General features: G+C 38.5%; 1 non-coding gene across 1 annotated transcript; it reads right to left on the reverse strand.

The window, feature by feature from the left end:
• Positions 1 to 8,062: 8,062 nt before the first annotated feature.
• LOC112731785 (small nucleolar RNA R71) lies at positions 8,063 to 8,170 on the reverse strand. The gene has a single exon (XR_003167544.1). It is a non-coding gene; the product is annotated as a small nucleolar RNA R71 (small nucleolar RNA).
• Between the last annotated feature and the right edge of the window lie 5,701 nt (positions 8,171 to 13,871).

A 13,871-nucleotide genomic window follows, 5' to 3' on the forward strand; every position in this document is an offset into this window, starting at 1 on the left:
CACTCAATTAAGCACAAGATAAACCATGAAATAGTGGTTTATCAGTCACTCAGTGTTTATTGGGTTAATTACTCTATTCTTCTTTTTATTCTTACTTTCTATAACTTTGTTCTTCATCTAACCAATCAACAATTATAGAATATAGGCATACAAAAATCATGAGGTCTTCAATTAAGGTTGTAATGGGGCCAAGGTAAAGGTAAGGGTATATGTATAAGGCTAAGTGAGCTAATTAAGTGAATCCTTGATTAGTCTAAGATCTCACCTAACATACATATTCTTATAAAGCAAAACTTCTTTACTTATTTTTCCATATTTTTCCCACTTTTTTATGTTACATGCTCATGTTTTAATTTTTATTTATTTCTTTCCCATGTGCATCGCTTTCTGCATTTGGGGAATTCTTTTGTATCCCCTTTATTCAAATACTGAAACTTTTTTTTAATGCATATGGTAATTCAATTATTTTGATTTCACATGAGCATGCTTTCCAAAATTTTATTTTTAATTATTTTATTCTTTTTAACTTTCTATCCTTTGTTTTTATCATCCATGCTCCCAATAGGTTTCCCTACTTACACAACATACAATTTCTATCTTAAGCTAACCAAGGATTTAACTTGGGATTTTTATTTTGTTTTTCTGCTTAAGGCTAGTAATGTGGTTATAAAATAAGAGGGGAATTAAAGGCTCAAGGGAGCTAACAAGGGTGATATAAAAGGTAGGCTAATTTGGGAATAGTGAGGTAGAATCAAACAATGGCCTCAATCACTTTCTTGGTATGTATCTATATTCTATAATCGGACATATAGATTAAAACAAAGTAAAGAACACCAGAATAAATAAGAAGGGTGGAACACACAGGAATAAAATATCATTGTTTAAATGTAACCATGCAATGAAGCTCAAAACTCACAAGCTGTGTGTTCTCTAACTCAAAAATCATATATCAATTATATATGTCAAGCAAGTCAAAATTAAGAGTTCCCATTATTCTCAATATAAATCTTAAGGTGGCTTTAAAGTTCTAGTGTTTCTCCTTGATGAAATGTTGTTAACTAACTAACATGTAATGCTATATATAAAAGGTGTGGGTTATTTTTATTCTGTTAAAGTCTCTAGTTTACTTCCTTTTTATATTTTTAATTTAAACTAAGTTATCTTATGCTAAAAAGGGTAAACTATACTAATCAATCCACATTTTCTATAACTAATAAGTTAGAATTGCAACTAAACTAAATGGCTAAAATATGAACTAAAGTGCAACATGCAGAAATATAGTAAAAATACATGAAAATAGCAACATATAAGTACTGAGAAAATAAAAATAAAAATAAAGAGAAAAATACAAAAAAATAATAAAGTAAAAAGAGTCTGTAGTGGTTCACCAAAAAATATACGCCAGAGATGGCGACCTCCCCACACTTAAAATGAAGCATCGTCCTTGATGCTCACTCAAGCAGGGTGTGAAGGGGTGTCATCACTGGAAGGATGGGTAGCTGGTGTCTTTGTGGTGGTGGTCTGAGGATCAGTCTGCTGCAGAGGAGGTGCTGACTGAATAGGAGCCTCGGGGTCTGCAGCCTGAATCTGATGCGGGGCCTCCTGCTGGGGCGCAGCCTGCTCCGTGCCTGCCTGCGCAACCTCTCTCTGTGGATGGGTCTCCGCCTTGTGATCATTCGCCTCCTCCTCAGATGGCTCTGATGGGGTGTCAGGCTCGGAGGGGATGTCGCTGCTAGAACAGATCATCAGCTTCAAGTGCTCATAGATCGCTTGCTGCGACGCTCAGATCTCTCGTATCGCCACCGGTTGCGGTGCTCCATCTGGTCTAGCTGCTGAAACAGGCGGTGCACTAAGTGATAAACTGGCTCTGAGGCAGGTGGAGGTACAGTAGTGGTAGCAGGGGTAGCTGGGGTAGCTGTAGAGAAAGAAGGGCCGGCAGATGGTGTGGCAGTCTCATCAGTAGGAGTGAGGAATGAAGGTCTGTCGTCCAAAGCCAGAAAGTTTCTGCTGTGAGGGATGATTTTCTTGCATTCCGCAGCAGGTGGCTTCTCATCAGCATCCTCCCAAGGCACGTCAGCTCGACGGCCAAGCTGTGTAATCAGATATGGAAAGGGGAGAGTGCTTCGGATGTGGACCCTGGCCATGTAGTACCGAATGAAGCGTGGCAGGTACAGGTCCTTACCCTCTATCACACACCATAGGAGGGTGATCATAGCGGCAGGTAGCTCTGTCTCGTGAGTACTCGGCATAATAAAGTTGCTTAGGATCTGATGCCATAGCCGAGCCTCATCATTCAAGTAAGCCTGCTTGATTCCCTTAAGCATGGTGGTGTTCTGACCCAAGACCCATGGAACAGTCGGGTCAAGGGCTATCCTTGCCTTAATGGCATCCCAGTCAAACTTCATGAAGCGCATGTCCTCCTCAGCCTTTTGATAACCATCTGGCTGATCGGATTTAGGCAGCAGCTTCAGAACATCCTCTATGGCCTCTTCAGTGACCAGTATCTGCTTCCCTCTTAGGTTTACTGCATCTAGGGAAGTTAAGTAATTGCAGTAAAATTTCCTTACCCAAGATGCATTGACCTCAGTCAGGTTTCTCTCCAAGAAGAACCAACCTCTTTGTTTGATCTGAACAGAGGTGTATTGCTGGAGTTCTTCTGGGATCTTCAGAGTCCTCTCCAGGTACAGGTTCCTGGAGGTTGCAAACACCGGATACTTCAGCTCGCAGTATCGGTTTGCAAACTTAATGGGATCAGTAGCAGGGAGTAGCTGGTCAGCCTTCTCCTGCGGGGTAAAGTATTTCTCCCACCAGGAGTCATCATGCATGATGTCTAGGATGGACATGGAGGATTCTCCTCTTTTCCGTTTGCCAGTTGTGGCCTTTTCTTTTCCCTTTTTTTTGGGTGTCAGACATCCTGAAAAATAGAAAACTAGAATATAATAAAAACAGGAAAACAAGTAGGCAAATCACAAAATAAGCATATAGTGGCAAAGGAGCAGTAGAGTAATGAAAATGAGTTAAGTAAATGTGCATTAAGGATTGTATAGGAATTAGAAAACTGAGAAGAAAGATTCACAATCCACAATGTAAGATCCAGAGAATTCATGTCAATTAGGAAAAAAATATCATCATGCCTTGGTTAGAAGGTTAAAGAGAATATGAAAAACCAGAAGAGATGTTTTGAAAGGTTAGGTTGGTTAGGAATGAAAAAAGAGTTTAGGAGGTTAAAATTAGTGAATTAGTAAAAAGTGGGTTAGAGTAAGTGGCCGGATGAACATTTTCTAAGTAACAAGCATTCCCAATTAGAAGCTACAGTTAACTCATATCTAAACAAGGGAATCAGGTTGATGATGAATCAAAAATTGGAAGGTAAACATCAAAAATGCAGATTATGAACCAGAAAATCAAAAAGAATAAGAAAGCTTGCCCTGGTATTCATGAATTGGTTTTGGTAAAAGTAGAGTAAAGCAGAGTTCAAAGTGCCAAAACTAAGACGTGAATGGAAACAAAACAGTTTACAAAATATTGGGCAGCATTCCGGCTAAAATTGGATGTTCCCGGAAAATAAACAGAAAGCACGACAGTTCATATGAATTAAAACAAACTACAATTAGATATAATCAAGAAATAATATTCATAATAGCAGCATGAATAGTACGAACAGCATATGAACAAAACTAACATCACAGCAACAGCAGAATTGCGAAAATTATAAAACAAGAAGCAGGAACAATGCAATTAATTAGGCCTAAATCCACTAACCACATCCTAGGCTACCTAACCACCTAGAATCCACTAAAACATGCATATCTAACTAGCCTAATGATGAACATAAATAGAAAAATATGTAATTAACTAGGAATCGAAAGAAGGGTGGGGTTTGGTGGAACCTGGTAGGCGTAGGAATGAAAGTGGGGGCAGGGAGATGGCCGGGGGTAGTGGCTGTGTCGGCTGACGCGGCGGTTGATGGTGGTTGTGCGGTGGTGAGGGCTGTTTGGAGGCAGGGGGGTTTGAGGTAGGGTAATGGGGTAGGGGGAAAGGTGAGGGGGCGTTGGTGGCGGTTGGAGGCGCGGCGGTGACGGCGGCGCGGTGGGTGTGGCAGTCGCGGAGGGGGGCAGTGGTGGTGGAGGGAAGAAGAGGAAAGAAGAAGAAGAAAGAGGGGGAAGGGGGAAGGGGGTTGGCGTGGCGGTGGGTTCTGGGTGGTCGACGGGGGTGGCGGTGGTCAGTGATTGATGAGCGGATAATTTATACGCTTTTTGGCATTATTTTTACATAGTTTTTAGTATGATTTAGTTAGTTTTTTGTATATTTTTATTAGTTTTTAATTAAAAATCACATTTCTGGACTTTACTATGAGTTTGTGTGTTTTTCTGTGATTTCAGGTATTTTCTGGCTGAAATTGAGGGACTTGAGAAAAAATCAGATTCAGAGGTTGAAGAAGGACTGCAGATGCTGTTGGATTCTGACCTCCCTACACTATAAGTGGATTTTCTGGAGCTACAGAACTCCAAATTGCGCGATCTCAATTGCGTTGGAAAGTAGACATCCATGGATTTCCAAAAATATATAATAGTTCATACTTTGCTCGAGTTTAAATGACGCAAACTGGCGTTCAACGCCAGTTCCATGCTGCATTCTGGAGTAAAACGCCAGAAACAGGTTGCAAAGTGGAGTTAAACGCCAGAAACAGGTTACAAACTGGCGTTCAACTCCAAGAGAAGCCTCTACACGTGTAAAGCTCAATGCTCAGCCCAAACACACACCAAGTGGGCCCCAGAAATGGATTTTTGCATCAATTACTCATTTTTGTAAACCCAAGTAACTAGTTTAGTATAAATAGGACTTTTTACTATTGTATTTACATCTTTGGAACATCTTTAGTTTCATCTTTAGATCAAGTTTGGGGGGGCTGGCCTCTCGGCCATGCCTGGACCTTTATCACTTATGTATTTTCAACGGTAGAGTTTCTACACACCATAGATTAAGGTGTGGAGCTCTGCTGTTTCTCATGGATTAATGTAAAGTACTACTGTTTTTCTATTCAATACAAACTTATTCCGCTTCTAAGATATTCATTCGCACTTCAATGTGAATGTGATGATCGTGACAATCATTATCATTCCCAACTTATGAACGTGTGCCTGACAACCACTTCCATTCTACCTTAGATTGAATGGGTATCTCTTGGATATCTAATACAGGGGACCGAGTCCGAGATATTAGAATCTTCATGGTATAAGTTAGAACCTGTGGATGGCCATTCCTGAGATCTGGAAAGTCTAAACCTTGTCTGTGGTATTCCGAGTAGGATCTGGGAAGGGATGGCTGTGACGAGAGTCAAACTCGCGAGTGTTGGGCGTAGTGACAGACGCAAAAGGATCAATGGATCCTATTCCAGTATGATCGAGAACTGACAGATGAATAGCCGTGCTGTGACAAAGCATCTTGGACCATTTTCACTGAGAGAATGGGATGTAGCCATTGACTATGGTGATGCCCTACATAAAGCTTGCCATGGAAAGGAGTAGGAATGATTAGATGAAGACAGTAGGAAAGCAGAGGTTCAGAGGAACGAAAGGCATCTCTATACGCTTATCTGAAATTCTCACCAATGAATTACATAAGTATCTCTATCCTAGTTTATGTTTTATTTATCTTTTAATTATTAAAACTCTATAACCTTTTGAATCCGCCTGACTGAGATTTACAAGGTGACCATAGCTTGCTTCAAGCCGACAATCTCCGTGGGATCGACCCTTACTCACGTAAGGTTTATTACTTGGACGACCCAGTGCACTTGCTGGTTAGTTGTATCGAAATTGTGAAAAGAAAAAAAATTATGAACGTGCGTATTAAGGTTTTAGCGCCGTTACCAAGGAATGAACAATCACGATTTTTGCACCAAGTTTTTGGCGCCGTTGCTGGGGATTGTTCGAGTTTGGACAATTGACGGTTCATATTGTTGCTCAGATTAGGTAATTTTATTTTATTTTTAAGCTTTTTTATTTCTTATTTTCGAAAATAATATTAAAAAAAATGTAATTTCTTTTTCGTTTTTCCCACAATAATTTTCAAAAAACAAAAAAAAAATTTATAAAATCATAAAATCAAAAATATTTTTTGTGTTTCTTGTTTGAGTCTAGAGTCGAGTTTTAAGTTTGGTGTCAATTGCATCTTTTTAATTTTCTAAAAAAATTATTTTCGAAAATTTCATGCATTGCATTCTTCATGATCTTCAAGTTGTTCTTGGCCAGTCTTCTTGTTTGATCTTCATATTTTCTTATTTTGTGTCTTTCCTTGTTTTTCATATGCATTCTTGAATTATTAATGTCTAAAGAATAAAAATTTTTAAGTTTGGTGTCTTGCATGTTTTCTTTTCTTGAAAATTTTTCAAAAATAAGTTCTTGGTGTTCATCTTGACATTCAAAGTGTTCTTGGTGTTCGTCTTGACATTCATAGTGTTTTTGCATGCATTTTTGGTTTTGATCTTAATTCTTCATGTTTTGTTTCATTCTTGCTGTTAAAAAAAAAAAAGAGAGAGAGAGAAACATCAAAAAGATATCTTTTCCTTTTTTCTCTTTCTTTATTAAAATTCAAAAATAAAAAAAATATCTTTCCCTTTTTCACTCATAAATTTTTGAAAATTTGAGTTGACTTTTTCAAAACTTTTTAAAATTTAGTTGTTTCTTATGAGTCAAATCAATTTTTCATTTTAAAAACTCTATCTTTTTTCAAATCTTTTTCAAAAAAAATCAAATCTTTTTCATTTTTCTTTCATAATTTTCGAAAATTTCAAATTGATTTTCAAAAATCTTTTTCTTATTTCTATTTCATATTTTCAAATTTAATACTAACAATTAATGTGATTGATTCAAAAATATTAAGTTGTTACTTGCCTATTAAGAAAGGTTCAATCTTTAAATTTTAAAATCATATCTTTTAGTTTCTTGTTAGTCAAGTAATCAACTTTAATTTTCAAAATCAAATCTTTTTAAATTTCTTTTTCAAATCTTTTTCAATTTAAGTTTCAATCACATCTTTTTCGAAATCAATTTCAAAATCTTTTCTAACTTCTTATCTTTCAAATTTGATTTTCAAATCTTTTTCAATTGACCACTTAACTTTTTGATTGATTCTTATCTTTTTCAAAACTATCTAACTAGTTCTCTCTCTCTCATTTTTGAAAATCACCTTCATCTTTTTCAAAATTCCCTTTTTTTTAACTAATTGTTTTAATTTTTAATTTAATTTGATTTCAATTTTAATTTTCGAATTTTAACTTTAATTTTAAAATATTTTTATTTTATTTATTTAAATTTTCGAATTCTTCTCTTCCTCACCTCCTTCTATTTATTTATTCATCTACTAACACTTCTCCTCCACCCAAAAATTCGAACCCCATCCCCCTCTCTGTGTTTGAATTTTTCCTCTTCTCCTTCTTACATTCTTCTCTTCTTATACTTGCATAAGGAATCTCTATACTGTGACATAAAGGATTCCATATTTTCTTTTGTGTTCTCTTCTTTTTCATATGAGCAGGAACAAGGACAAGAACATTCTTGTTGAAGCCGATCCTGAACCTGAAAGGACTCTGAAGAGGAAGCTAAGGGAAGCTAAAGCACAACTCTCTGGAGAAAATCTGACAGAAATTTTCGAAAAAGAAGGAGACATGGCCAAAAATAATAACAATGCAAGGAAGATGCTTGGTGACTTTACTACACCAAATTCCAATATACATGGAAGAAGCATCTCAATCCCTGCCATTGGAGCAAACAATTTTGAGCTTAAACCTCAATTAGTTTCTCTGATGCAACAGAACTGCAAGTTTCATGGACTTCCATCCGAAGATCCTTTTTAGTTCTTAATTGAATTCTTACAGATCTGTGATACTGTTAAGACTAATGGGGTTGATCCCGAGGTCTACAGGCTTATGCTTTTCCCGTTTGCTGTAAGAGATAGAGCTAGAGTATGGTTGGACTCTCAACCTAAAGATAGCCTGAACTCTTGGGATAAGCTGGTCACGGCTTTCTTAGCCAAGTTCTTTTTTCCTTAAAAGCTTAGCAAGCTTAGAGTGGATGTTCAAACCTTCAGACAGAAAGAAGGTGAATCCATCTATGAAGCTTGGGAGAGATACAAGGAACTGACCAAAAAGTGTCCTTCTGACATGCTTTTAGAATGGACCATCCTGGATATATTCTATGATGGTCTGTTTGAGCTATCAAAGATGTCACTGGACTGTTCTGCAGGTGGATCCATTCACCTAAAGAAAACGCCTGCAGAAGCTCAAGAACTCATTGACATGGTTGCAAATAACCAGTTCATGTACACTTCTGAAAGGAATCCTGTGAATAATGAGACGCCTATGAGGAAGAGAGTTCTTAAAATTGATACTCTGAATGCCATATTGGCTCAGAATAAAATACTGACTCAGCAAGTCAATATGATCTCTCATAGTCTGAATGGATTGAAGGAATCATCCAACAGTACTAAAGAGGCATCTTTTGAAGAATAAGCTTATGCTGAGAACCCTGCAATAGCAGAGGTGAATTACATGGGTGAATCCTATGGAAACACATATAATCCCTCATGGAGAAATCATCTAAATTTCTCATGGAAGGATCAACAAAAGCCTCAACAAGGCTTTAATAATGGTGGAAGAAACAGGTTTAGCAATAACAAGCCTTTTCCATCATCCAATCAGCAACAGACAGAGAATTCTGAGCAGAATCCATCTAGCTTAGAAAATGTAGTCTCTGATCTATCTAAGGCCACTTTAAGTTTCATGAATGAAACAAGGTCCTCCATTAGAAATTTGGAGGCACAAGTGGGCCAGCTGAGTAAAAGAGTCACTGAAACTCCTCCTAGTACTCTCCCAAGCAATACAGAAGAGAATCCAAAAAGAGAGTGCAAGGCCATTGATTTAACCATCATGGCCGAACCTACAAGGGAGGGAGAGGACGTGAATCCCAGTGAGGAAGACCTCCTGGGATGTCCAGTGATCAACAAGGAGTTTCTCTCTGAGGAACCAAAGGAATCTGAGGCTCATCTAGAGACCATAGAGATTCCATTGAACCTCCTTATGCCATTCATGAGCTCTGATGAGTATTCTTCTTCTGAAGAGAATGAAGATGTCACTGAAGAGCAAGTTGCCAAGTACCTTGGTGCAATTATGAAGCTGAATGCCAAATTATTTGGTAATGAGACTTGGGAAGAAGAACCTCCCTTGCTCATCAATGAACTGAGTGATCTGGATCAACTGACATTGCCTCGGAAGAAACAGGATCCTGGAAAGTTCTTAATACCTTGTACCATAGGCATCATGACCTTTGAGAAGGCTCTATGTGACCTTGGGTCAGGGATAAACCTCATGCCACTCTCTGTAATGGAGAAATTGGGAATCTTTGAGGTGTAAGCTGCCAGAATCTCATTAGAGATGGCATACAACTCAAGAAAACAAGCTTATGGACTAGTAGAGGACGTGCTAGTAAAGGTTGAAGGCCTTTATATCCCTGCTGATTTCATAATCCTAGATACTAGGAAGGAAGAGGATGAATCCATCATCCTTGGAAGACCCTTCCTAGCTACAGCAAGAGCTGTGATTGATGTGGACAGAGGAGAATTAATCCTTCAACTGAATGAGGACAACCTTGTGTTTAAAACGCAAGGATCTCCTTCTGTAACCATGGAGAGGAAGCATGAAAAGCTTCTCTCACTGCAGAGTCAACCAAAGCCCCCACAATCAAACTCTAAGTTTGGTGATGGGAGGCCACAACCAAACTCTAAGTTTGGTGTTGAACCCCCACATTCAAACTCTAAGTTTGGTGTTGGGAGGTTCCAAACTTGCTCTGATTATCTGTGAGGCTCCATGGGAGCTCACTGTCAAGCTATTGACATTAAAGAAGCGCTTGTTGGGAGGCAACCCAATGTTATTTAATCATATCTATTTTATTTTCTTTTTGTTATTTCGTGTTTTATTTGGTTGGTGATCATGTGGAGTCACAAAAACTACTGAAAAATCAAAAACAGAATGAAAAATAGCATTGAAAATAGCACACCCTGGAGGAGAGGCATGCTGGCGTTAAACGCCATAAACAAGCATCTGTCTGGCGTTTAACGCCAGAAACAAGCACCAAGTTGGCGTTTAATGCCAGAACCAAGCATCTACCTGGCGTTAAACACCAGAAACAAGCTACATTTGGGCATTTAACACCAGAAACAGGCAGCAGTCTGGCATTAAACGCCAGGATTGCATAGCAAGGGCATTTTACACGCCTAATTGGAGCAGGGATGTTAAGTCCTTGGCCCCACAGGATCTGTGGACCCCACAGGATCCCCACCACTTCTTCTCTCCTCTTCACACTTTTTCATACCTCTCTTCCCCAAATAACCTCCACCAATCACCTCCATTACTCCTCCAAAACCATCATACAACCTACCTACACCCACCCACTCAAATTCAAACCTTCACTCTTTCCTTTTCACACAACATGCACAATACTACCCCCTTGGCCAAATACACACACCTATCCATCTCCTCCATTTCTTCTCTTCTACCCACTTTTTTTTTCTTTTGCTCGAGGACGAGCAAACATTTTAAGTTTGGTGTATAAAAAGCATTGCTTTTTTGTTTTTTCATAACCACTAATGCCTCAAGGGATGCACTTCCCTCCACAAAACTACTGGGAGTAAATCAACACTTTCCTAGGAGAATTAAGCTCTAACATGGGACAACTAAGGATGGAGCATCAAGAGCATTCCATCATCCTCCATAAAATTAGAGAAGATCAAAGAGCTATGAGGGACGAGCAACAAAGGCAAGGAAGAGACATAGAGGAGCTCAAAAGCACCATTGGTTCTTCAAGAAGAGGAAGACACCACCCTCACTAAGGTGGACTCATTCCTTAATCTCCTTGTCTATTTATTTTCTGTTTTCGGTTTCCATGCTTCATGTTTAATTATGTTTGTGTCTTTACTATATGATCATTAGTGTCTAAGTGTCTATGCCTTAAAGTTATGAATATGAATCCATCACCTCTCTTGAATAAAAAATGTTTTAAAAACAAAAGAACAAGAAGTACATGGTTTCGAATTCATCCTTGAAACTAGTTTAATTATTTTGATGTGGTGGTAATACTTTTTGTTTTCTGAATGTATGCTTGAACAATGCATATGTCTTTTGAATTTGATGTTTATGAATGTTAAATATGTTGGCTCTTGAAGAATAAGGAAAAAGGAGAAATGTTATTTGATAATCTGAAAAATCATAAAAATGATTCTTGAAGCAAGAAAAAGCAATGAATACAAAAGCTTGCAAAAAAAATGGCGAAAAAAAAAGAGAAAAAGAAAAAAGCAAGCAGAAAAAGCCAAAAGCTCTTTAAACCAAAAGGCAAGAGCAAAAATCCAATAGCCCTTAAAACCAAAAGGCAAGGGTAATAAAAAGGATCCAAGGCTTTGAGCACAAGTGGATAGGAGGGCCTAAAGGAATAAAATCCTGGCCTAAGCGGCTAAACCAAGCTGTCCTTAACCATGTGCTTGTGGCGTGAAGGTGTTAAGTGAAAACTTGAGACTGAGCGGTTAAAGTCAAGGTTCAAAGCAAAAACAGAGTGTGCTTAAGAACCCTAGACACCTCTAATTGGGGACTCTAGCAAAGCTGATTCATAATCTGAAAAGGTTCACCCAATTATGTGTCTGTGGCATTTATGTATCCGGTGGTAATACTAGAAAACAAAGTGCTTAGGGCCACGGCCAAGACTCATAAATTGGCTGTGTTCAAGAATCAACATACTGAACTAGGAGATTCAATAACACTATCTGTATTCTAAGTTCCTATAGATGCCAATCCTTCTGAACCTCAATGGATAAAGTGAGATGCCAAAACTATTCAAGAGGCAAAAATCTACAAGTCCCGCTCATCTGATTGGAGCTAAGTTTCATTGATATTTTGGAATTTATAGTATATTCTCTTCTTTTTATCCTATTTGATTTTCAGTTGCTTGGGGACAAGCAACAATTTAAGTTTGGTGTTGTGATGAGCGGATAATTTATACGCTTTTTGGCATTATTTTTACATAGTTTTTAGTATGATTTAGTTAGTTTTTAGTATATTTTTATTAGTTTTTAATTAAAAATAACATTTCTGGACTTTACTATGAGTTTGTGTGTTTTTCTATGATTTCAAGTATTTTTTGGCTGAAATTGAGGGACTTGAGCAAAAATCAGATTCAGAGCTTGAAGAAGGACTGCAGATGCTGTTGGATTCTGACCTCCCTGCACTCAAAGTGGATTTTCTGGAGCTACAAAACTCCAAATTGCACGCTCTCAATTGCGTTAGAAAGTAAACATCTAGAGCTTTCCATAAATATATAATAGTCCATACTTTGCCCGAGTTTAGACGACGCAAACTGGCATTCAACGCCAGTTCCATGCTGCATTCTAGAGTAAAACGCCAGAAACAGGTTGCAAAGTGGAGTTAAATGCCAGAAACGGGTTACAAACTGGCGTTCAACTCCAAGAGAAGCCTCTACATGTGTAAAGCTCAATGCTCAGCCCAAGCACACACTAAGTGGGCCCCAGAAGTGGATTTCTGCATCATTTACTCATTTCCGTAAACCCTAGTAACTAGTTTAGTATAAATAGGACTTTTTACTATTGTATTTACATCTTTGGAACATCTTTAGTTTCATCTTTAGATCACGTTGGGGGGCTGGCCTCTCGGCCATGCCTGGACCTTCATCACTTATGTATTTTCAACGGTAGAGTTTCTACACACCATAGATTAAGGTGTGGAGCTCTGCTATTCCTCATGGATTAATGCAAAGTACTACTGTTTTTCTATTCAATACAAACTTATTCCGCTTCTAAGATATTCATTCGCACTTAAATGTGAATGTGATGATCATGACAATCATCATCATTCCTAACTTATGAACGCGTGCCTGACAACCACTTCCGTTCTACCTTAGATTGAATGGGTATCTCTTGGATATCTAATATAGGGGACCGAGTCCGAGATATTAGAATCTTCATGGTATAAGTTAGAACCCGTGGATGGCCATTCCTAAGATCCGAAAAGTCTAAACCTTGTCTGTGGTATTTCGAGTAGGATCTGGGAAGGGATGGCTGTGACGAGCTTCAAACTCGCGAGTGCTGGGCGTAGTGACAGACGCAAAAGGATCAATGGATCCTATTCCAGTATGATCGAGAACCGACAGATGAATAGTCGTGCTGTGACAGAGCATCTTGGACCATTTTCACTGAGAGGATGGGATGTAGCCATTGACAACGGTGATGCCCTACATAAAGCTTGCCATGGAAAGGAGTAGGAATGATTGGATGAAGACAGCAGGAAAGCAGAGGTTCAGAGGAACGAAAGACATCTCTATACGCTTATCTGAAATTCTCACCAATGAATTACATAAGTATCTCTATCCTAGTTTATGTTTTATTTATCTTTTAATTATTAAAACTCTATAACCTTTTGAATCCGCCTGACTGAGATTTACAAGGTGACCATAGCTTGCTTCAAGCCGACAATCTCCGTGGGATCGACCCTTACTCACGTAAGGTTTATTACTTGGACGACCCAGTGCACTTGCTGGTTAGTTGTATCGAAATTGTGGAAAGAACAAAAATTATGAACGTGCGTATTAAGTTTTTAGTGCAGTTACCAAGGAATGAACAATCAAGATTTCGTGCACCAGTGTTGGTGGCTGGAAGTTGGTAGTGGTTGGTTGGAGAGAGAGAGGGAGGAGAAAGAGCTGGGGGGCGCGAATGGGTAGGGTTCTGGTGCACGAATTGTAAATCACGCATTTTACAACTCGTACCACTAACCAGTAAGTGCACTGGGTCGTCCAAGTAATACCTTACGTGAG

Source organism: Arachis hypogaea, chromosome 12, assembly GCF_003086295.3.
Source record: "Arachis hypogaea cultivar Tifrunner chromosome 12, arahy.Tifrunner.gnm2.J5K5, whole genome shotgun sequence".
In the NCBI taxonomy this organism is placed as follows: Eukaryota; Viridiplantae; Streptophyta; class Magnoliopsida; order Fabales; family Fabaceae; genus Arachis; species Arachis hypogaea.